This window comes from Ambystoma mexicanum, chromosome 3q, assembly GCF_040938575.1.
Source record: "Ambystoma mexicanum isolate Mex_15411 chromosome 3q, UKY_AmexF1_1, whole genome shotgun sequence".
In the NCBI taxonomy this organism is placed as follows: domain Eukaryota; kingdom Metazoa; phylum Chordata; class Amphibia; order Caudata; family Ambystomatidae; genus Ambystoma; species Ambystoma mexicanum.
Genome location: NC_090926.1, coordinates 897,000,019 through 897,023,818, shown reverse-complemented (window position 1 = coordinate 897,023,818; position 23,800 = coordinate 897,000,019).

Sequence of the window (23,800 nt, the reverse complement as noted above, 5' to 3'; positions counted from 1 at the left end):
CTCACTCCTATCGAAAAAAGGCAAGATGGGATGTGCGGCTTTCGCGCGCTTGCAGCCCCAGAACCCCTTAAGAGCATCACCAGCATGAATATTCAAGGAGCTGATAGACAAATATACATAGGGGAGCAGGTCATAGGCCCAGCTGAACAGAGATATGATACTCCATGGATTTAAACTATCGACCTTGAACTTTGCATGGGGCGAAAAGGCCTGGGTAACCAACATACTGCACAATTACAGGAGTGCCGTTCATACAGAACCTTAAGGGAGCAGACCATAGTTTAAGGGGGGGGGGTTTGTTACAGGGTATGTTTCCGTAACTTGAGATTCGGGCCAAAATGGAAAGGCGGTGGAGGACATGGGGGGGCCACTAAATCAAGGCGTGTACTCCAGCACCCCCCCCCCCGTGTCCCCTTGGCCTCTACCAAAACACTAGTAAAACAACACAAACTAAATATCAGGACTTATGCCTAATCTCGACCGCATTTAACCGCGTAAAGTTTGTACCTAAATTCTAAATGCCAATAAAAATATTGTTAAAAAAAATAAAAAAAATAAAAATGTGCAAGGTGGTCTAACAGTAGAATCAGATATTATGGAATTCGATATTGGTCAATCAATTTCTTCCGGTGCCTCCCTCTCAAATTGAAATTTTTTTCTTGTCAGCTTGTTAGGACAGAATTGGGCATTCAAAAATTGCTAGTTGCCTGGGGGTGGCCCCTTCCTCCCGCCTACTTCAGGACCGAGAGCTATTTGATGGAATACTAGCCCTCAAAAGGATTTTTGGTGCAGATGTTGGGGAAACTCTAAATTCTATTGCCAACAGCCCCTGCGCAAGCCATGCATCCCTTACAAATTATTTCATAAAGTCGTCTATACCACTATGCATGCGTGGCCGACTGCACCCAACAATGTGCTCCCGAATTTCAGAGAGGCATCTCTTCTTGTGACGGATCCAGTGAATTACTTTGTATATTAATGCATCCTGGTCTTCGTAACTCTCTTGCTCCATCCTTGAAGCATTATACATGATGAGAAAGTGGTCCTTTGGGGCATTCCCACCTGGTCCTTTAAGGAGATGGAATCTGTCAGGGCCCATGTCATGAGTGGAGTAGTTAGACCCATCGCTTGGCCTCTGTTCTCCACGTCACGTAGTGGGACAAAGTGAGGTCTGTCCTGACTAGTGGGGGCTTTCAGTTCAGCGTGCTTCCTATTGACGTCAGTAATAGGTTTGGGGCAGCTCATGGGCTCCCAAGTGTCTTTGCTCCTGCGTTTATACCTCTCAGTTGTGGGTTACTTCAAATTAGGTTGCCACTATCCGCGGATATACTGTCTGAGACCCTGCCGACTCATGGCGATGGGTGGTTAATCAACCTTTCCTTTGCAGCAGGTGGTCCCACAACGCCAAGTTGTTTACTGCATAATTCTTTCATCTTGGCCCCCAAATGATTGACTGAGACTGTTAGGTGGAGAACACATTCTTTCAGATTTTTTAATTCCAAAGCTAAGACAGTAGAAAGAGGCCCTGCAAAAGGTTTATATGTGGACTGTGTTTTTGAGCATTTGAGCATTTATCCTGTTTTAATGGGGATACATTCATTACCACCCCTGGGTTCAGCTTTTTCCCATCATTTTGTCACTTATTTTTAGGGTTTTCACCCTTGTTATCCTTTCAACCCCTTCCCTTGGCCTCTCCCTTCTCTCCCACACTTCTTCGCTGTCCTACTGAATCTAGGTCAGAGTCTGGTGTGGCCACAGGCAAGAATCTGTTTTGGGTTGGAATTGAAAATGCTCGATAACACAAGGTAGGCTTGTACTGAGTTTGCTTCACCAACTGGAAGCAGGTAGTCCCCTCCACCCCCGACCCCCACTTGTCCAGCTCTTTTATCAAGCTCAAAAGTGGCCAAGGATTCTCTTTGCACGCCCCCTGTCTAAACCTTTAAGGGCCACTTGCAGCGTTGGTTAATGATTGGATCAGGTTCCAATACTGTTGTCTATAAAAGGGCTAACTTTATTTTCTGTAGGAGTGCAGCTTGACTTAAGGGGCCTTGTAGCAGGGGACATACTGTCGCTCTCTACATCACCCAAATGAACCTTTATTTCAGTGATTCATACATTAACTTCGCTAATAGGCTGACGCATCTTATATTTAGCCTTTCCCTGGGGATGCTTCTGAAACAGCTTTTCACTTAGACATTGCTTACAAAATAAATGATACTTATACTATTAATATTTAGGACCATAGTGGAATCTACAATGTCCCCGAAATGCAACTAAGTACAGTACACAATACAGCGCTCAATGTAGACTGAGCAAAGTGTGTATCCCTAAACAAAACCAAAAGCAGACACAATCAATTAAACATCCAATGTGAACAATTGCAAGTAAAATTAATGGTCAAATTAGTATACAAACATCTGGCGCGCAAGAACTAGTAATATCGCGTACACCGTCGGGGCACCCAGTAAAGGGGGGGTGCAACAAATCAATATCAAAATTCGCTCCCCTACCTATTGGGACACCCGCACCCATAAAAGATACAGAACAGCAGGAGCAAGGAACATCTGACCGATTTAGGCGGCACCCAGAGGCCGACTCCTCCCCTCTGTGCCTGAACTAGGAGCACCCAATAGTCTGTTCCCAGCAAAATTGCCAGGTCGTCACTCCTTAGTCGCCCCTCGCGGCAATTGTTTCTGTCTGTTACCCGTGTGTAACATCAGTAAAGTCGGCCAGGTGAGTGCGACTTCAGTCAAGTTAAAATATGCCTAACGATCGTAAACGGCATCAAGTATATGAGTACAAAGAAATTCAATAGCTCTAAAGGCACGATTGGCAGAGTTTAGCTAAAGGTGCTGCCAAAGATTAATAAAAACACAAGCTATATTGCTAAGCGGTCAGCCAAGTCCTCACATGATGTAGACAATACCACGGTATCTTAGGCTTTATCCATTTCAACGCTTCCGAGCTGATTAAAGTCCACGACGCTAAGCAAAAGAAAGGAAGGAAAAGAACCTCTCTGGGCAACTCGACTCCCACTTCGACGCAAACACCTGCAGTGCCAACACCAAGCAATTGACTTGCCGCAGGCTTCACTGCTCCGGGTCCAAAGAAGGACTTTAAAGCACAAGGGGCATGGCTTTGGTGGTAGAGATGGTGGACATCCTCAAAGAAGGGCACACCTGCTGTGCCAACACCGCGCCCTTGACCTGCCATAGCTGATGTGTAGTTCGGATTCTGATGGAGACCAAAGAATGCTGATTGTAAGATCGCTCATGTGATCTCCCCTGCCTGTGAGGAAATAATCTGTCACTACTGCTACTGTTTTCCTCCGGCCAAGGTTGTCAAAAAGGTTCACCTACCATCACATTCTCCTTGCATGACTGAATTGGAAAAAATGACAGGAGGAAACACATTAGATATAGGGGACATTAAGGGCCTCTAGCAGCTATTCTTGGGGAAAGGGCTGATGACATCTGGACGAGAGCAGGATACGCAAGTGTCACAGCACAGAACACAGCGCATGATGGAGCACCATTTAATAATTGTAGAGCGGCAGTCTGGAAAGTGCTTAGAGTACAATATCCGGGTATGTCAGATATGGGTGTAATTATGGCACGAAAAGATGCAAGAAGGTGAAGATCTGCTTGCTTACATTCAGAATATTCAAGAACAGTGGTCTTTGGAAACTCAAGAGCCTTGGGGGAATTCGATACCTGTATTTTATCATATTTTATGTCAGGGGTTGCCAGAGCCAGGTACAGAGACAGCTCAAAAAACTGGTGGGTATGGAGGGAAAGCCATGGGCAGAAATACAGCTGACCATTGCGTACCATTGCCGATTATTGCAAGAGACAAATTGAAAGAGAGAAGATGCTAGGAATCTTGAGGAGGCTAAACTAGTGCAGAAGAAGGTGTTGAAATATGCTATAGAAGCAGCGATGTATGCGGCGGGAATAAGTATGTACCCACAATAGGACAGGTCACAGGGTGACTTGATGTGTTCAATACTATTAGTAATTCCAAATCCTCAAGAAGAACAAAGGGTTGACATTACCATACGAGGCAAATCCTTTTCTTTTTTAGAAGACACAGGGGCAACTCGCTCATGTATACGGGAGGGGATGTTTCGTTATCTGGAAAAGCCATGAATGCTCGAAGGGTTCTGTGGAACTACAAGTAGAGTTCCTTTTACTGGGAAATTGCTAGCCTCCATAGGAGAGTGTGATATGTCTGTCCCATTGTTGTATTCAAGAAAGACACCAGTTAATATACTGGGCAGAGATTTAATGACGAAGCTAAATATGATGATTTCCTTCACTGATGAAGGCATAGTGTGTTCAACACCAGGAATACATTATTTAAACATGGGCACATTTATTATGGCATTTACTGGGCAAATAGACATGCGAGGAGTGCCGTAAGAGCCCAATGTTTTTCATTATGGGTTACGCATTTTGTTAACATGGCTACCCGGTTTAGTGGTTATAAGCATACCTGATGAATTTCTGTTCCGGCTACAGATACCCATGGATGAAGAGGGGGGACAGGTTTTTCCCTTGGAGTTGCAGGGAGCCATAGTGCAAGGAGAATTGGCTAGGCTCGAAGGTTGGGATAAAGGCAGGCCTTGGAGACCAGTCATTGCTATTGTAGAAGGATATAGATTGACTGATGTCACTAATAAAGATATGTTTGGAGACGACCCGTCAGATGACGGAAGTAGTGTTCGAGATGAGCATTACATATTGGATCAGGACAGAAAGATGAGAGGTCCCACAAAAAATGATGATAGTACAGCAGCGTCCTGCATTTTTTGATGAAGACATGGAGAAAGTACCAATTTCTTTATGGACTAGGGGCCCCTATCACATAGGCTTCTTAAAAGAAGTGGGAGAAGTTAAAATTAAATTGAAGCCAGGAGCAATTTTACCTTGAGCAAGACAGTATCCCATGTCTCGAGAGACAGACAAAGGTATTTTTAAGACTCTATCAGCCATGATGAATCAAGGCATCTTAGTGACGTAAGAGTCACCTAGTAATACCGTAGTGTATCCTATCAAGAAATGAAAGAGTGGGTTGTGGCGTTTATTTCAAGATACGAGGCCACTTAAGCATATTGTAGAGGCAGAGTTTCCTCTAGTTCCGAACCGGGCAACGATACTATGTAGTATCACTGGTGAGGCACCATTTTAAACAGTGATTGATTTGAAAAATGCGTTTTTCTCAATTCTGTTGCATAAAGATTCCCAAGATCTTCGCCATTTACGTTCTGTCAGACTAAGCTGAAAAGTACATGTTTGCCCCAAGGGTACTTTAAATCTCCATCGATTTTCAATAGGGTCCTGCAAATGGACCTAAGCAATATTGATTTGCGCAGTGTTGTGCTGCAATAGTAGATATTTTGGTGTGTAGCACATCAGAAGAAGAGTGCAGATGAGACTCGATTTAGCTAATAATTATTTTAGCAGACAAAGGGTATAAGGTGGACAAAAAGAAATTGCAGTATTGCCAAGAAGAAGTGTTGTACATAGCTCAATGAATCTCGCATGAAGGAAAGAAAGTTACACCTGAAAGAGCTGAGGCGATCTTGAAAACATCAAAACCACACACGATAAAGCAGATGCAACAGTTTTTAGGATTATGCAATTATGTTAGGGCATGGGTATTTGATTATAGTTTATACACAGGACCATTGTAACATGCTCTGAAAAAGGCACAGGAGAATCAGGAAAAAATTGAATGGACTGAGGAAACGGAAGAGGGGTTTGATGAATTAAAAAAGGCAATTTCTACAGCTCCAGTTTTAGGAATTCCCAATTATTCTGAGGAGTTATTTTTGTTTTCGCAAATGAATGGGACAGTTATGACAACAGTACTTACACAGAGAACCACATTGGGGTATAAACCCTTAGCATATTACAGTGGGATTTTGGACCCGGTAATGAACAATCGCTGGCAGTGGCCGCATTCGCTATCGAGAAATCTGCATATCGAATCCAGCGATCTAAATATTCAGGTGTAAAATGGTGAACCCTGCCACGTTTGTAGCCGAACCACTGACAGAGGATGAGCAAGTGCATGATTGCTCATCAAACTATGAGGAATTTTATGATGAGATCCTGAAAGTGAAGGAAAATGCTCTAGCAACTGGGGAGGTTCTCTTTATTGATGGGTCTTCAAAGATCAAAAACACAGATGGAGAAAGGCATTCAGGCTCTGCTGTGCTAAAACACAGAGCAAATGGGAAATTTGAAGTGGTAGCAAGTGCAAGACTACCGTCTCATTTCTCAGCATAGGCTGCAGAATTGGTAGCGCTTATTGTCCCTTATTGTCGCACTTGAGAAACTCATAAACCAGGAAATAACAGTGTACAGTGACTCCGCCTATGTGACGTCAACCGTACACGCAGGATTAGCACCTTGGAAAAGGAGGGGCTACCTCCGAGTGAACGGCACTCCAGTGCAACATGCAGCGTTATTGGATAGGTTTATTAACTCCCAGTAGCCATCGCCATAGTTAAATGCACAGCAGATACTAAGAGAACTGATTTTATTTCAAGTGGAATCCAATACTGCAGACGAAGAGGCAAAAAGAGTTGCATATTCACCCGAAATAATGAGTTTTGAAACCCCTGATGTGAAAGAGAAAATGGTTGTGATAACGGTTGTGAATGAAAGCTTTAATCACTTATCTCAAACACAGCTAATGGAAATTCAAGGTGGAGCTCCACAGGAAGAGAAAGAACTGTGGACGTAGAGGGGGTGTTCTTTGTCCCCTTCCTTAATATTGTGGAGACAAGACAGCACTGGTAAACTGGCGATGCATGTAGCCTTATTAAGGGTGGCGTTAGAACTGCTACCCTACCCTGTGCATGTCACTAGGGAGAGCCTCGCAGCAACCATTGCAGAGGGCTGGTTTGTGCCGAACCAGTCAGAAAACATTGCTTTTTATGTAGTAAATTGCATCATATGTCAAAGGTTTACTGCTGGGCACACACTGCGAACAGTCAGAGGAATAATTCCTCGACCAAATGGTCCTTTTCAGCATTTACATCTTAATTATGTTGATATGCTGCAGGTATGTAATGGATATAGGTATATGATAGTGGTAGTGTGCCCCTTCTCAAGGTGGATGGAAGCTGGTCCATGCACACACCCTGATGCCACTTGCGCTGCAAAGTGTCCGAGAAGTATTTCCTAGGTGGGGAGTATGTGAGGTGTTGAGATCAGATAATGGCCCCATTTTGTGAATGAGGTATTTGAGCAGATTATCTTATTGCTTGGCATTAAACACAAGTTTTCCTTTGCTTATCACCTGCAAGCGAATGGGATATGTGTGAGACTCAACAGTCTGCTCAAAGAGAGAATATCTAAGCTGAAACTGACATTGAAAAAGGGGGTGGCTGCATTGCCGGCCCCTTGAATTATATGCATTATGAAATCAGCCTGGCTCTGACCACCACCTCACACCCCACGAGTTAGTAACAGGGAGGCGAATGAGAACACCTCTGACTCCTCCATCAAGGACTAGAGGTGATGCCCAGACAACTGCAGAATTGTTAGGAGATGAGCTACATGTGTACTTAACATGTATTGAGGCTAGTATCTCTGTCATTTCAGATCAAGTCAAGTGGATGGGATGTCGGTTTCAGAACACAGATGAAGACCATACAGTAACCAGAGTTAAAGAACTATGTTTACCAAAACTATTTGCTGGAGATAAGGTTTTCAAAAGGAAGTTTACAAGAAAGTGGCACAAGCCCCGTTTCAGTGGCCCTTTCATTGTAGAGGATATTACTCTGTCAGCAGTCAAGGTCCTAGGAAGACGAGCTTGGATACACCAAGAAGATGTGAAAGTCTACACTGGAGAGGCCGACATACCCCCAACCCATTCGGAAGCAAGCCAAGGAGAAGAAGTTCAACACGTGCAGACTAGAGGAAGAAGGACACAGAGACTGTCCAGTAGATAGGTGAAAGTGTACATTTGGACTGTGGCTCCCTTGAAACACTCTTTGTAGTCTGCTATAGCAAGGAGTGAAAAAGCCATTGTTATTCAGCCACAGGAATTTGCTGACATTGGACTGTGGAGTACAGAAGTGAATAAAAACATGCCAGATTTGGACTTTGTGTTCGATGACTAGAAGAGGGAGAAGTTCCCGGATTCCTTCCTCACTGAGTTTCTCTTTAGAGGTGCCCATGGTGTTAACCATTGTTGACGTACACAGACTACTTCTTGCTGTCTTCATAATTATACTCAAACCTTACCCTGCTCTTGTTGGGAGGAGCACTGATATACCTACTTTTATCCAAGATCCTAAGAATGGCCCGGCAATTAGATGACTATAGGCTGCAATTCTAGAACAGATAAGACAATTACCTGAACATCTTTTCGAGTGCACAAATGGTCCTATCTAACAGTGATGTCCACAAACTACTAGCTATGACCTTTTATTATTTGCTTCAAGTTCTTCCTTACCTTGTTTGGTGAGACACCAACATGTTTGTGTTTATGCGAGATCCTATAAATCATCCAGCAATCAGCTGATTACTTGTGGCAATCGTAGAACAGATTCGACAGCTACCGGAGCATGTAATGAGATTGCCTTAATAAAACTAGTTTTTCCTTCCTTAAAAGTAATCACAGGCAATCATGTGGTCCAATGTGAACATAGCAAGTCCAGAAAGTGAGCAAGGTCAACGGCGTATGGAGAGACATTGATGGTGGAGCCTAATGTATTGGTGCATAATCTATGCATGTTCAGCATTCATCATTGTTCTTCTGATTTTATTGATTCACACTGTGTATTTTGTTGGTCCCAATAAAGAGAGAGTCCCTCTGATGCTTCCCACTTCTGTGACTCATTGTTAGAAGGCTGAGGCCTTATGTGATTGTCCCGACTCCAGTAGCTCATGTGAAGCCACTGATGAGTGTCGCTATGATTCCTCCAGTAGGAAGCATGTATCATGAGTTGCTTATATGAGCTCATTTGGCAAGAAAAAGAACTAAGAGAAGTGCAAGGGAGGATGATTATGAATAGGATAATTATTTAGACAGTATGGCACATTTGGGGAATACCATGTGGTATCTGCACATGAAATAGGTGGGGAAAAGGACCTCTGAGGAGGATTTCTATTTATGTGCACTCCTGCCTTATGCTATGGGTAAGTCTAAGATATTCATAGCTATTGAAATAGAAGTTCAAATAGCTCCTTGCCTTAGTCACCTTGCACTCTGCCATACAAGAGGTCAGTTCCAGGGTCGAACGGCATCCTTGGTTTGGTTGACAGAATGGACGTCCCCAGATGAAGATGATTATGTCCAAGATTAAGAGACAAGACCGAGAGCACACACCAAAAATCATGTGATGAGATATCAACAGCCTGGTATGAAAGGAACAGGAACTAGATGGGAAGTAAACAGAAGACTCAATTGTCAAGGTAAGACTGATGAAGAAATTTGAAGATGTAAGGAAAGAGGCCAGATGTATCTGGGGAACAGTGCTTTCTCCAGACAGATAGGAAGAAGGTGTAGTGATATGCAGAGCTGTGGCACTAACTCGTAATCATAAGCCAGTTATTGAGTGAGTGGAAAATTGATGCAAACCTCTCTGGTCAAGGCTTGCAAAGCTTCTGACGTGGGTCGAAGACAAAGGCGGTCCTTTGCAGATAATGCCTTTGGCTAGTGCAGAAATATGCTTCAGAAACAATGCCAAGATAAAGGTTGGAGAGAATCAACAATGTGGATGAATCTTTGATGTTCCAGGTATGAAAGATGGGACAGTGGTGATAATGGATCACTACTGGGCCTGTGGATCCAGAGCTTACATGAAGCTGCCCAGAGATTGGGGAGGACTATGTTCAATATTAATCATTCATGTTCCAGCAATGGTGATTCCAAAGAGTGACCTGAAAATTGGTGAGTTTCCAAAAGCAGATGATCACCTGAGGAAGAAGAGATCTGCTGAACTCTTGAATCGAATGAAGAGAGACAATTATTTCTCAGCCATATCGATAGAAGCTTTTGATGCCATTCCATATGAGCACCAATTGTTCAGTCAGACGTCAGCAATATTCACGACAATCTTTATGGCTAGGATCCAGGTGATGATGAATGCTAAATTGTTACAGATAACTAGACGGGAGCTTCTTCAGACGATCAACACCACCATAAAGGGATTTGATGCTATCAAGGAGGAGCTGCGAGCCATACGACTGATGACTGTCCAGAATAGATATGTCCTGGATATGATTACAGCTAAGGATGGAGGTGTTTGTGCCAAAATCGGAGAATCATGTTGCACATTCATACCTTATCACGAAGACGAGAATGGCACCTTGACAGAGGCCATAACGATGCTGACAAACCTACACGTCAAGATGGAAGACGAAGTGGAAGATTATTGCTGATTCCATTTGGTTTGGGTCAATCTTCTTGTGGGATCCACAGTGGATGGCGAACATTTTCAAACTCCTTGGAGCCCTGTTGGTGATGACCATGTTTGTATTTTGTGCGATTAGGATAATAATCACACTGCAGGAAGACTGGGAAGAAAGCAGTGGACATGAATACTGTGATTGATGTTGAATCTGGGTTCAAAACCAAAGATCTGGCAGATGAAGAAATCAGAGACTACGTGAAGGCCAGTAGTCATACACCTGAGGGAACGAAGTCCCTGTACCCAAAGAACCACAAGACGTATGTGGGGAGATGGATCCATTGCAGCCCCAATGGACAGTGTATGCTTATGACCTGGGGTGTTGATGAACATGTAAAATCAGCAGGATGCCTGAAAGCAGTCATAAAGATTTGGGTTCCGAAGAAGTACTCATTCAGACGAGGATGTCTAGATGTGAAGAGTGAGGAGAGAGTGGTCAAAGAATCGCCCAGAGGGGGGAGTCTAGAGGAGGAGTCAAGTATCTCTACCAGAAGCTCTGCCCCCATGTTGCCTATATGTTGGGAACCAGAAATAGCAACACGTGCAGTTCCAGTGAGAATGCCTGTACTGCAAAGAATCCTTGAAACAAGGTATCCATTGAGAAAACCCTATATGCATGCACAAATAAATAACATTATTTTGCAAGAGGTTCTTAAAGAAGTACAAAAATGAGAAAAAAGAATTGTGATGTCAGGCGCAGCAGAACTGATGCACCCTAAAAAGATACGGAAGACGGAAGAACATGAACATTCTCTAAGATCCAAAGAGGAGGTGTCGTAGGTGAGGAACATTTCGGGCTTGAGATGAAGATGCTCATGCAAAGAAACGCTGAAGAAAATGCAAAGTCATTTTACACTTGTACAGATGCAGTAACGCAAGTAGACGAAGTGATCTTAAGGTTGGCTATATAGTGAATAGTTTGAAGCAAAACACCATTGTATATTCCTAGGAATGTATAGAGCCTGGATGTTCAACAATGCACTTTAGCAAGGATTGTAACCCCATGATTGCAAAGGGTTTTTACTGTGGCGCAGTTGGAAAACAGCCAATGGTGAAGGAGATATTCAAGAAAGACTTGGCTGGCCCAGCACCAAGAGTCGAGGCCACCATGAGCCTGGTTGTCTATCAAGTAGTTATAATGAACGTGAGAAAGAAACAAACTTCTGTTTGAAGTGAAATGGAAAAACAGTGAAGGTGCCAAGAGTTCATCATTTAATAGTATTATGTGCAGCAACAAGCTCGGAAATATGGTCTCCAGTCACATGGTCTGATGAAAATAGACATTGGGTCGATCTACACCAAAACCAGGAGATAAGATCATGCCATACCCCCTTTAATTCTCAGGCACAGAGAGCCTCTGCAAGGCCAAGTTCAAAGCCTTAACTGAATGGCAAATGGCAAGAGTGATGACAGATGTTGGGCTTATTGTGTGGGGAGGCATAACCACACCAACCCTCTATGGATCTGAAGTGGCAGCCAGGGTGCTGCTAGCGTGTGGAATATTCCAGAATGGTACAAGCCTGCCAACCAATTGTGGAGGGCCATGTATTAAGAGAGCCCTATAATTTGTGTAACCAATGAATCGTCATGTATTTTATGATGATGAAGATGACTTGCACTAGAGGAGGGCTTGGTTGTCCACCTGATGTTAGAGACCCAATCACTACCCCCATTAGTATGGAACGTATACTTAGATGTTCCCTGAAAGCCTATGACATCCCCAAGTAGGTTTTGGTAGTTTGCCACGTAGTGTGACGTCATTAATGACGAGTTCTGACTGTAAAAGCTATGTTTTTTTCTGAAATGCATTAAGAGCTCGAGCGAACGTCGGATGATGTTCGTTGTAACCTCCCTGTTTTAGATAATTGCAAATAAAACAGAACAAAGTTTTGCCAACTTCCTGAGTCAGTTTTAATTGTTGATGTTTGATTAAATTCTGCATCCCCATCCATCTCTAAGTATTGCTACCTCGTCTTAAAGGGCTCTATGTCTATGGGTTCAAAGCTAATTCATGCTCCCCTATAGAAAGTGTAAGATTGTCTGTGAAATGACCAAATCCATTGCCGCAGAAAATCCCTGCGCCTTCATAGCATCGCTTGACATTGGATACATTCCCTCCCTGATACAGGACCTTGTCGCCCCTGTGGCTACGAGAAATGAAAAGGTCTTGTCACAGCTATACATGGTTCCTCTGCCAGATTGTGTGTAATCGATAGGATGGAACACATCAAGTCTGTCTGTGGGCAATGGGGCGTGGCTACAGAGCCATGTGAGAGGACGTGTCTGTGGAGGAGCTCCTGATGGATCCTGTATGCCGCGGACGAAAACGGGCAAGAAATGCGGCGCACGGCGCTAGAAAAGTAGGAGCAGTCGTGTGAAGTTCCACTGCATACACGTGGAACGAATCACGACGAATGCAGCCGGCACGCAGAAGATAAAAGCAGAAACATCAGCCCGCTTCTCGCCGTATTGGGATCTAAAATGGCGGCCCATCGGAACAAAGAAACGGGTAGGCGCCGAGGAGGCTTGGCGTCCGATCGGCACTGAAGTGGACGCCGACACCGTGGGCTGTGCGAGGCCGATCGTACATGAGATAGCGGCGCAGACGGGCGGAGAAACTGCTGACCGGCATCTGTTGGATGAGAGATTGCACACAGCAATCGGTAACCGTGAAGTGCCCCCCAGGCGGAGACGGCTTGAGGCGAGTGCGGGACGCGGACATGCTGATTCGCCGGCGCTGCGGATGAAGAGTGCGAAGAGGATCGCACACGCTGGCGAGATACATTGTTGCAAGCGCCGGCGGGATTCGGCAGTAACACGCGTTCCGCGCTTAGACCCACGCGAGGTTGCAACGTTGCCTCGAACTAAATTGCTCGAGCGGAGAGAAGTTAAGCTCCAGGAGCCACGGAAAACATTGCGGAGGCACGCGCGACTTTCGTGTGCACCCGCACTACGCTGGGAATTACTTTATGGCAAAGGCAGGGGAGATGCCCTTTGAGCCATTGGTTTGACTTCATCGGAGTGGGAGCCCCATAATGGAGCCCACCTACAACACGTCTGGCGGTGGTCTGTTGGCCTGCTAATAATAAGGAAGAGCAGAGGAGCCCGCAGGACAGGCCACGTACATGCTGCAGCATAGGGGGCCGCACCACCCCCCGAGATACACCGCCGGAGGGGGTTGCGGCAAGGTAATACTGCATAACATTGGCTCCAATCACGAGAAATGACCTGCACTGCAGTCACTCGCCCCGAGAAGGGTAAGAGAAGGTAGCGAAAGCTGGGACCTGCATAGTCTATAACGAGGGGCAGAAAATAGCCGAGCTCCTTGCAGGCAATAGGCCGCAGGCGAAGACACGCTTAGGCACATCACCAAGAAACAGTGTCGGCGGGGGAGGGGCGCACTATCCGCTTGGGTCACACAGAGTGGATCGCCCCCGGAATTTCAAGCTTGAACGATAGACTGTTGCTAACGGAAGAAATGGCCAGCAAGCCCCCGAGAGCGAAAGCTAAGATGCCTACGCTAGATGAATACACCAGAACGCCGACTGGCCCAGAAGGAGCCAAGAGCAAGGATAAGACCCCAGTAGGTGGAATGACCGCCGTGAGTACAAATCAGGAGGTCCTGGAAGCAGTCGCGGACCTGAAGGCGGCCTGGGAGTCCAAGCTTCAACTGGCTGTGTCGGAATTGAAAACAGCGATGGAGCGGCAAGTTGGGGCAGTACAGGAAGATGTGAACCTCCTCAGGCAAGATGTCAGGACTCTGGCGGAGCACACTGAGACCCTGGAAAAGGAAATGGGCCCGACCGCTGCAGACTGTGCTGCACACAAAAGGGAGCTACATGCCGTGGTGCAACGATTGGGCAATCTGGAGAGCAGAGCTGATGAGGCAGAAGGGCGCGCTCGGAGAAATAACATTCGCATTGTCGGACTGCCTGAAGGAGCCGAGGGCCATAATCCGACGGAGTATGTGGAAAATATGCTGCTGCAGGAAATCACCGGGGGGAACCTATCACAGGGATTCGCTGTAGAAAGGGCGCACAGGGCTTTGACCAGGAAGCCACCTCCGGGTAGCCCGCCCAGGCCATTGATTGCCAAGATTCTGAATTATCGAGATCGCGAACGAATCCTTGAACACTTCCGTAAGGGGGGAACAATACAACGGGGTGCGGCGAACATAACTGCTTATCCGGATTACACCCTGCGGGTGCAGCGACGCCACATGAACTTCGGATCGGTCAAGAGGAGATTGCGGGAGGCGGGCTACAGATATATGTTGCTCTACCCGGCTAAATTAAAGGTGTTCCACGGAAGCAGGATGCTGTTCTTTGAAACTCCAGAAGACGCCATGGGGTGGCTAGACATGCAGAGCTGCCCCCAGGAGCCAGATATTCAAAAGCAAGATGCAGTTTGACGGAACGAGCAGAGGGATGGAGCTAGCTGGATTGAGATCTGTGGGACTTGATTATAGTCATTGATGTGGCTAGGCGGCTGGCACACTTCTGCTGGTAGAAAACATGAGCCGTGCGCATGAAGAATGCTATGTAAGGTAGGAGTCTCCCGAGACCGATCTCTCTACCCCCATTTAGAGGTTAGTTAGGTCACTGTTAGTGAGGTGACGCCCTGCTGGGTTCTCAATTGGGTAGTCAAGGGAGAGCCAAACGCGGGAATGCCTGAGATCCAGGGATGGAGCTGGGCAGTTAGTTGGGTTGGGGTGTTTAAAATATATATATGAGCCTGGTGGACGTTCTATTACAGGGAATCTGTTTGGTGTGAGGGTGAGGGCCGGGGGGGAGGGGATGGGGAGCAATCGACAGACCATGGGTGATCTCAAAATATTAACTTGGAACATTAGAGGGCTCAACAGCTATCTGAAGCGTAATAAGGTTATGTTGTACTTGAGGCGTCAGAAGATAGACATTGCCTTGCTGCAGGAGACACATCTGACGAAGGAGAGGTTGGAAGTGGTGAAGACGAAATGGAAAGGAATAGCGGTGGGCTCATCGTATTCTGCCTATGCAAGGGGAGTGCTTGTCTGGATAGCGCCGCATGTCCCATTTAAGATGATTGAAGAAATTGTAGATGCAGAAGGGAGGTTAGTCATAATCAAAGGATTGTTAGAAAACAGAGAAGTATGTATAGTGAATACTTATGCCCCGAACCAAAATACGGCGGCATACTTTAAGACGTTGTGTACTAAGCTGAGTGCGGGGGCAGGGGCTGTGGTGGTGTGGGGAGGGGACTTCAATTGTGTCTTGAATTCAAAAATAGATAGGTCGGACGGGGGGGCGGCTAGGCTCAGCCCAGCGGCCAAGGTGTTGCAAGGATTGCTAACAGACTTTGGCTTGGCTGATGTGTGGAGAGTGAAACACCCCGAGGGGAGACAGTATTCGCACTACTCGGCTCCGCATCAGCTATACACAAGACTTGATTATATCTTCGCCACCCAGGACGTGGTTACTGAGAGTACCCACGCAGAATATAAAGCTAGGGTTCTCTCGGATCACTCGCCCCTGGTCCTCGGGTGGCAGTATTGCCCCCCCAGGGCGCGAATACCAACATGGCGCCTCCGTGCGGAGGCGCTCAAAGACTCTGTTTTCAGGGAGGATCTGAGAGAGGAGATCATTGCTTATTTTGAAATGAACACTGGCAGCGTGCAGTCAGTGGGCACTTTATGGGAGGCCTTCAAAGTGGTGATGCGAGGGGTTGCCATTGCTAAGTCAAAGGGGTTGCTAGGTGGGGTCATGGCTGAACTACAAGAGGCAGAGATTGAACTAGAGAAGAAGTTGGAGGGAGATGAGGCAGACACGAAGGAAATATTTAGACTACAGCGGAAGTGTGCGGAATGCTGGGACAGGCTCTGTAATTTAAACTACAAAAAATACATAGAAAGGCAACATTCGGGAGGAGATAAAACGGGCCGGCTCCTGGCGTGGCTATATAAGAGCGAAGCCCCCAGATCCCCGATTCGGACTGTAACCGATGAGGAGGGTGAGACGGTAGATACTCAAGAGGGAGTAAACGGGGCATTCGCGAAATATTATACTGCCTTATATGTGGATGATGGGGAGAGCAACCAAAATGAGATTGAGGAAGTATTGGAGGACATAGGCCTGCCCAAGGTGAGTGATGAGGAAAGGGAGGAACTTGATGCACCAATCACTCTCGAGGAACTGAAGGAGACGGTGAGGCAGTTACCTACTTGTAAAGCCCCCGGGGCAGATGGGTTCCCTAGCGAATTCTACAAAATGTATCAGGAAGAGGTGCTTCCACCCATGCTAGACATGCTTAACGAGGCGTTTGAAGTGGGACGGCTGCCGGAGTCGCTTAGGGAGGCGATTATTATACCGCTCCCCAAACCCAATAAACCAGGACATAGCTGTAGCTCTTACAGGCCTCTGTCGATGTTAAATCAGGACAGTAAGATCCTTACGGCGGTTTTGGCAAATAGAATGCGGAGAGTGATTGGGAAGTTGATTCACCCTGACCAAACAGGCTATGTCCCTAGCAGAAACATCACTCACAACCATAGACGACTCCACCGAGTGGTCGAATGGGGATGCGGACAGGATAGCGAAATGGCGATTGTGACGCTGGACGCGGTCAAGGCGTTCGATTCCGTTAAGTGGCCGTGGCTGCTGGCGGCCCTGAGGGAGTATGGCATGGGGCCGGGTTACATTAAATGGGCTAGAATGCTATATAGCGAACCGCTAGCTAGGGTCCGTACGGGGGCAGTGGTGTCTGAGAGATGGCAGCTAGGCAAAGGCACTAGACAGGGATGCCCGTGGTCCCCGATGTTATACATCCTGGCCCTGGAGCCCCTGGCGATATACCTCAGGCAACAATATGAGCCGATTGGCATTGAGATAGGAAAGGAAAGGCATCTCATCTCCTTGTACGCGGATGATCTGTTGTTATATTTAATGTACCCGGAAGAAAATCTTCAGTATGTTTTGGAGGTGATGGAGCGGTACGCCAGACTGTCCGGTATAGCGGTGAACCCCCAAAAATCTAGCCTATTCCCGCTGGGGAGGTACGTGGGAAAGCCTGTGGAGAGGCTACCTGTGTTACAGATCCCGTGGGTAGTGGGCTCTTTCCGCTATTTGGGGATAGATGTATACCACTCCGTTGAGGAGGAACACAGGCACAACACTGAAATTGCTATAGGGAAAATTGGGAAGTGTATGAGGTTTTGGGAAAGGTTGCCCCTTGCGATGATGGGCAGGGGGGCTATGCTTAAAATGGTGGTCCTGCCCCAACTTTTACATTATTTCAACAATATCCCTTATATGATCCCTAGGAAGTTTTTTGCTAAACTACACAGCCTGTGCAGGGACTTTTTGTGGCATGGCACCCGACACAGAGTTGCATTATGGAAGCTGCAGAACTTTTATGAGAAAGGCGGTATTAAACTGCCCAACTTCGAGGCTTATTATGTAGCGGCACAACTGCAGTACGTAGCTAGGTGGCTCTCTGATGAGGAGACCCCGGAACACAGATTGCTCGCGAGAGATTGTGCTCCTTTTTACTTGCGGGAAATAATTTGGGTGGCTAGCTCTGAGGTGAGGGGGCGCCCTAGGATGCTGTGGTTGGGATGGAGCATGTGGCGCCGAGCCTGCCGAATGATGGGGGACCCTTTCCCTTGTGTCCCGCAGGTGCCGCTGGTCGCACTGACGAAGGGAGATAGGCAAATGAGGGTAATCATTAGGACTTATTGGGAGTCGGTGGGACTAGTCACCTTGGGAGACATCTGGCAGGAAGGGGCTATCATGGAGTTGGGGGAACTTGGGATGATGTCGGGACTGCACAGTGGTCAGTATGTAACTTACCACAGGATAGTACAGGAGATCCTGAGTAGGTGGCCCGAAGCCAGGTTGGTGGAGGAACCGAACACCACTGTTGAGGTGATATACGACACTTCAGAGGGGGGACATGAAGTGTCCAGGTTGTACGAGATGCTGATGATTGGTATCGGGAAGGACCTGGGACGCTTGAGAACAGAATGGGAAACAGAGATGGGAGCCCCGATGGAAGATGGGATGTGGAAACGGGCTATGGGATATCATAAGAAGGTGTCGAGAAATGCCAGGTTTAAGCAACTACAGCTGTACATGACGCACAGGGCCTACATGACCCCTCGGAGAATATCAAGGTTTAGAAATGTTGGGCGCCAGGCTTGCCCCAAGTGCGACGAGGAGGATGTAGACATGATACATATGTTCTGGGCATGCCCGGTAATTGAAGCCTATTGGGGGGAAGTGGCTCTGAAGTTAGCGGAAAAAGGGATCACACTACAATAGACTCGGCCTGGGCCTGCCTGTTGGGGGGGTATCCCAGAACGCGGAAGCACAGACATATTGAAAAATTAAAAGACCTAGCATACGTGCTTGCGAAGCGCAGGATCGCCATGGGGTGGAAGAAGTGTCACGGGCCGCGAGTGGAGGTGTGGTGGAAAGACCTGCAAAAATGGGCGGAGGCGGAAACAATTGTGTGGCAAGAAGCCAATGGCGCTGGGGGTGAAGAGGAAACGGGTTCTCTAATGGCATGGAAACTGCTGATAGCCGAAATGTTTGGAGCGGCAGTGGCCCAGCAGGATCTGAAAACAGTGAAACCCTGACACACGAAACAGATATCGAGAGCAAGGAATAAACAGGCTCATATGGGGGGAGGCGGGGGGAGTGCAGTGTTTATGTTGTTTCTGGTTTTATGCTTATTTGCTGTTTAATGTATTGTTTGATCAAAATAATAAAATTATTTAAAAAAAAAAAAAAGTCTGTCTGTGGGCAGTCCTATTGTGGGTATAGTGACATTCTGTTCCCTGTGATTGGGTTGCCCCCCACCACAGTTTCCCCTCCTCATTTTCAAATGGGAGTCATTCCCATTGACTCTGTGCGTGGCAGTGTCCCGTCATGTTACTGTACCGAATATTACGACTGGGTGTTATTCTGCATCTGCGATTTATGTGATCTCTGCGAGTACTGCTGTGTTGATGCCTGTATACGGGGTGTCTCGGCACTGGGTTAGCATACCTGCGGGTATGTGTTTGATGTCTGCACCTGTCATTGTGGTTGGTTTGGAACATAGTACTTTGTCTGTTCTCCCTGATATGCGCGTTAATATTGCATCCCCCCATTCTTTTGCATCCCTACTCTACGTCTACACACTGTAGAAATGTGTCCTATCTGTCGACACACCCAACACTGGGGTGGTTCCCTCATTTGCTTAGGATACCCTCCTGGAAAACACTCTGGGCCTTGTGTACTGTGTGCCCATACCCTCGACCTCTCGGTGGCCCCCTATTCCTCTCAACCCATGCTGCGCATTGCCCTACCCCATGAAACCTCCCCCCAATGGTGGCGGTCCATTCTGCACATGCAGTGCACTCTGTCCTTCTGTGCTTGTCAGGATTGCCCCTTTCATGGCATACTTGGACAATTTCTTCTGCACTAACTTTGCCTCTTCTTGCTTCCTTTCCTTAGTCTTTTTCCTCACATTTTCTTGGATTAGCCTACAATAGTGCACTAAAGCAAGTTGAATTTCTGACCATGGTTTTTCCTCCAACCCCACCAACCTCTTGAGCTGCTTTTGAACCTGCTCTGGCAACCCTTTGACACAGTATATGGTAAAAAAAAATGCCACAGTCTTTTGCCATGGTTCTCGCATTTCAAGTCTCCATTTCTCTTGAATGGCTTAAATATACTGCAAGGGGTCTTCATCTTCCCTCACTTTGCGTGCCATGATTGTGCTAATGTCTGAAGTGTCTGGATACAGCACCCACAGAGCACTTCACAAAGCTGCTCTGCAGTTGTTAAATGGCTATCCATTGTGCTCCTTGTTCTGGGCTGTTACTACTGAGTAGCCGGCCCTTTTCCCTATGTCATCAGCAACCTCTCAGAGAATCGCAGGACATTTTTCATGTCCCCCACAGCTAATGTCTGTCCTGCTGTTAGTCTTTCCATCTTGTATATCCATTTCCCTGTTCCTGCTGTCAATGAGGGTAGCTTACACCTCACGTTGTCCTTGTCTGTCTGTTGCCATGGTATGTAGTAAGGTCGCCCTCCTCCCTTCTCCAATAAGTGGAACTGTGTCAGTCCGGTCTCCCCATCCAAACTCCCGGTGTCTTTAGTGGTGGTGAATGCCCTCACCAATTGTTCCCTTCTCCACACTGGAAGATCTCTGAGCCTCTGCATATATTGGGTAACATTATCTATGCTGCATGATATGGCCCTAGAACGATGTGCCCTCTCACATTTGTCACCCCGTAATCCACCTGTGTCCTTGTCCTTGTCGGCTCCCCATCCCTTGTCCTAGTCTGTGATCTTCCTTATAATCCCTCGAGTATGTCGCCCCACTCCCTCATTGTCACTACCTCCTAAATCGTCATCTGACTCGGTATCTCCGCCATCACTTTCAATATTGTCTTGGAAGCTTAGTCCTCACAACACTGTACCTTCCCACTGCCCTTCTCCTAGGTATATCATGCTCCTGCAGTCCCCCCTCACAGAGTACCCGGTGTTGTCTCGGTCCGGCAGAGTAGCTGCCTTATAGTATTTCCTGCTTCGGTCCCACTCTACTTGCTCTTTGTTCTCCAAATTATCATCAAAACGTGCCTAACCCAACTTTACTCTCACTTCTCTCACAGTGTGCTCTTCCTCCTACCTGCACTGTTGCTCCCTTATGAGCCTTTCTACTTCTAACTTCCTCTTCTCCTTCTTTATCTCTCCTTGCTTTTCCCTTTCTTCTTCTGCCATTTTCCTCACCATATCCTCTATATCTCTCTGTCCCTGCATCTCTCACTGTTTGTGCTCTCGCTCTTCTGTCTTCTGTTTCACCCTTTGCACTCTCTCGTGCTCTTCCTTCTCTCTTCTCTCTACCTCTTTGATTATCTCTGCCCATTCGCTTGCTTCACTCATGTCCTTACAACCCATTCCTTCCTTAGTCGGTCCTCTCGCTTCACCCGCTGTCTTCCCATCTAATTTAAGCAATATCTGTACCCTTACCCACTTGTTTGATACTATATTCTCCAGTGCATCCCCTCTCCCCTCTGTTCACAGGTCGTTCTCTTTTACGCATGGTTTGATCTCACTGCGCTCTCTCTTTTTGCCTCCCGCACTTCCTACTCCCTTTGCTGCCCATTCAGTCTCACTCTCCCCCTCGTTTCTGCTGTATGCTGCTGGTGAAAATATTGGATTTTTGTACCCTGCCGCTGCACTCAATTCCCTCACTGGACCCATGCTGCTGCACCTTCATCGTCATGTTTTGGAGGAGGAGGGGTGGGGGCCAAGGGTGTGTCATATGCGGCCTCCGGTTGGTTCACCCTCAAGTTTTGCCGCAAAACATCCCCTCCATCATACTGGAACATTTTCCACAATTGTAATATAGCCATTTGCTTATTCAATTTCTTCCCCTTGTAAACCTTGTGTATATGCATGTTTAATGGTTGCTGCACACATGTGGAGAAGCTCCCACCCTTTGGCCATGGTTTAGTCAGTTTACCTTCTGTGCTTTGTGTCCATTTAGCACTATATTTATGAATGTTGTCCTTATATCGCGGAAGGGACTTGCACATATGCTATAGGGACCTGACCCCCCACATTACTTCCATGATACATTGCTTTAACACTTACTTGACCCCAAGTCAGGGCTTTCGACACCTCTGCTGTTATTTTACAAATTTACTTTACTTTATTTCAAACTCAAATGTCCAAATGACAGTTCAATCCACAAAGTCACAAGCCTCTCCGCTTCACAATCATTGTGCTGGGAGTGCTCCGCGCACTGCCCTTCTGCAATCCTCCTCCTTCTTAGGCACACACACCAATCTCACGCATGCGCCTTCCGCCCACCACCTAGAAAAATGCCACAACCTTTTCAATCCTTGATCATCAATAGGCTCTGCACCTCCTCATGCTCTCCTAGTCCTATAGCCAAAAACCTCCCTGGTGACATCACCTCTATAATGTTTAAGTGAAGAACACAAACATTGCCAGTACCCACCCACTCACATCACTTCCCAAAACTTTTCCCAATGACACTGGTACTCTGAAAAATACAAAAAACATATATCTACGGCCACCTTCCTGCCTAACAGGGAATACCAATATTCCATGTGCACAATTTGTACCTACATCATCGCCTTGTAGATAAAACGCCTCCGCAAGACCTAACCAGAAGAACAGCTTCCGCAATTCAAGCTAGCTTCAGTTGCTGAGCTCTATACATGGGGATACCATCATCTATGACCCAAGCTATAATGCCCAACTCACAGGAAATCCAATATATACATACCTTCTGTCATTCGTACTATGAAATTAATCATGTAGGCCAACTGCCACAACTAATCACCTCAAGATTGCATGCTCCCTAACCACAAATAGCTATTGTCCACATCCGCTCCAATACTCAACTATACTTCAACAATTCTCAAAATACTCAATAATACTAAGCACCATTCCACAACCGCTAGTTATTCTCCACTTCCCTTATTTCCTCTGTATCCTGGTAACATCGCCACTGTGTAGCATATGTAAAGGAACGTTAATTAGGTCGGGACGTCCACCCACGTCCTCCAAGTAGTTATACACATAAACATCCCACCTGCTGTACCCTATAAATAGGCAGTGTCTCCGAAAATGGTTGGCGCATGTGTGGCATACTTTTAGTCAGTAGAGAAGAGGCAATGGTGTGCATAGGACACTCATGCACATGCGCATTCTGCCCAAAATGCATCCAGCGGACAGCCGTCCCAAAGGAGAACAGTGGTGATATCACCATGCGACAGCACCCACACTGCATGTGGGCCCTTATTTCGGGGACAGGAGCCTGACTCTTGAACAGCGGCAAAGTGTAGAGTTGAGCAATGTACAGAGTATTTTTTCAGAAAGTACAAGCCTACAAACACACCACAATGTGCCTTTGCACATGTATGTATTTTTCGGAACAATGTAGTCCTGCTTTCTGGGTGAAAGTTGTCCACAGCAACCCTACAAAAAGGCAGACCCCAGAGGTGCTGTGCAATCTGTTTGCAGCTTTTCAGAACAGAGTAGCAGGCCATATAGGTTTGCCCTGTAAGTAATGCTGCACCAATCTGCTGTGCTACAGTACGTCTGCAACTAATAGCAACCATGTCAGTCCGGCTGAGTACGCATAGTAATGGAGAAAATTATGAACAGGCCTTGCTGTGACCCACACCCGCAGCTGCAATAGTCCCCATTGTCCCAATCTCATGGGTAGCTAGAGGCAAAGGGGAGTATATGTGCGTGCATTTTCCCAAGGACGGTGAGGGCTGTGTCCCAATGAAGCAGAAACATTCCTTCTTCCCTTTCCAGTTTCTTCTTTGCAGCACGCATCATTGCAAACTGTTAAAAGTTA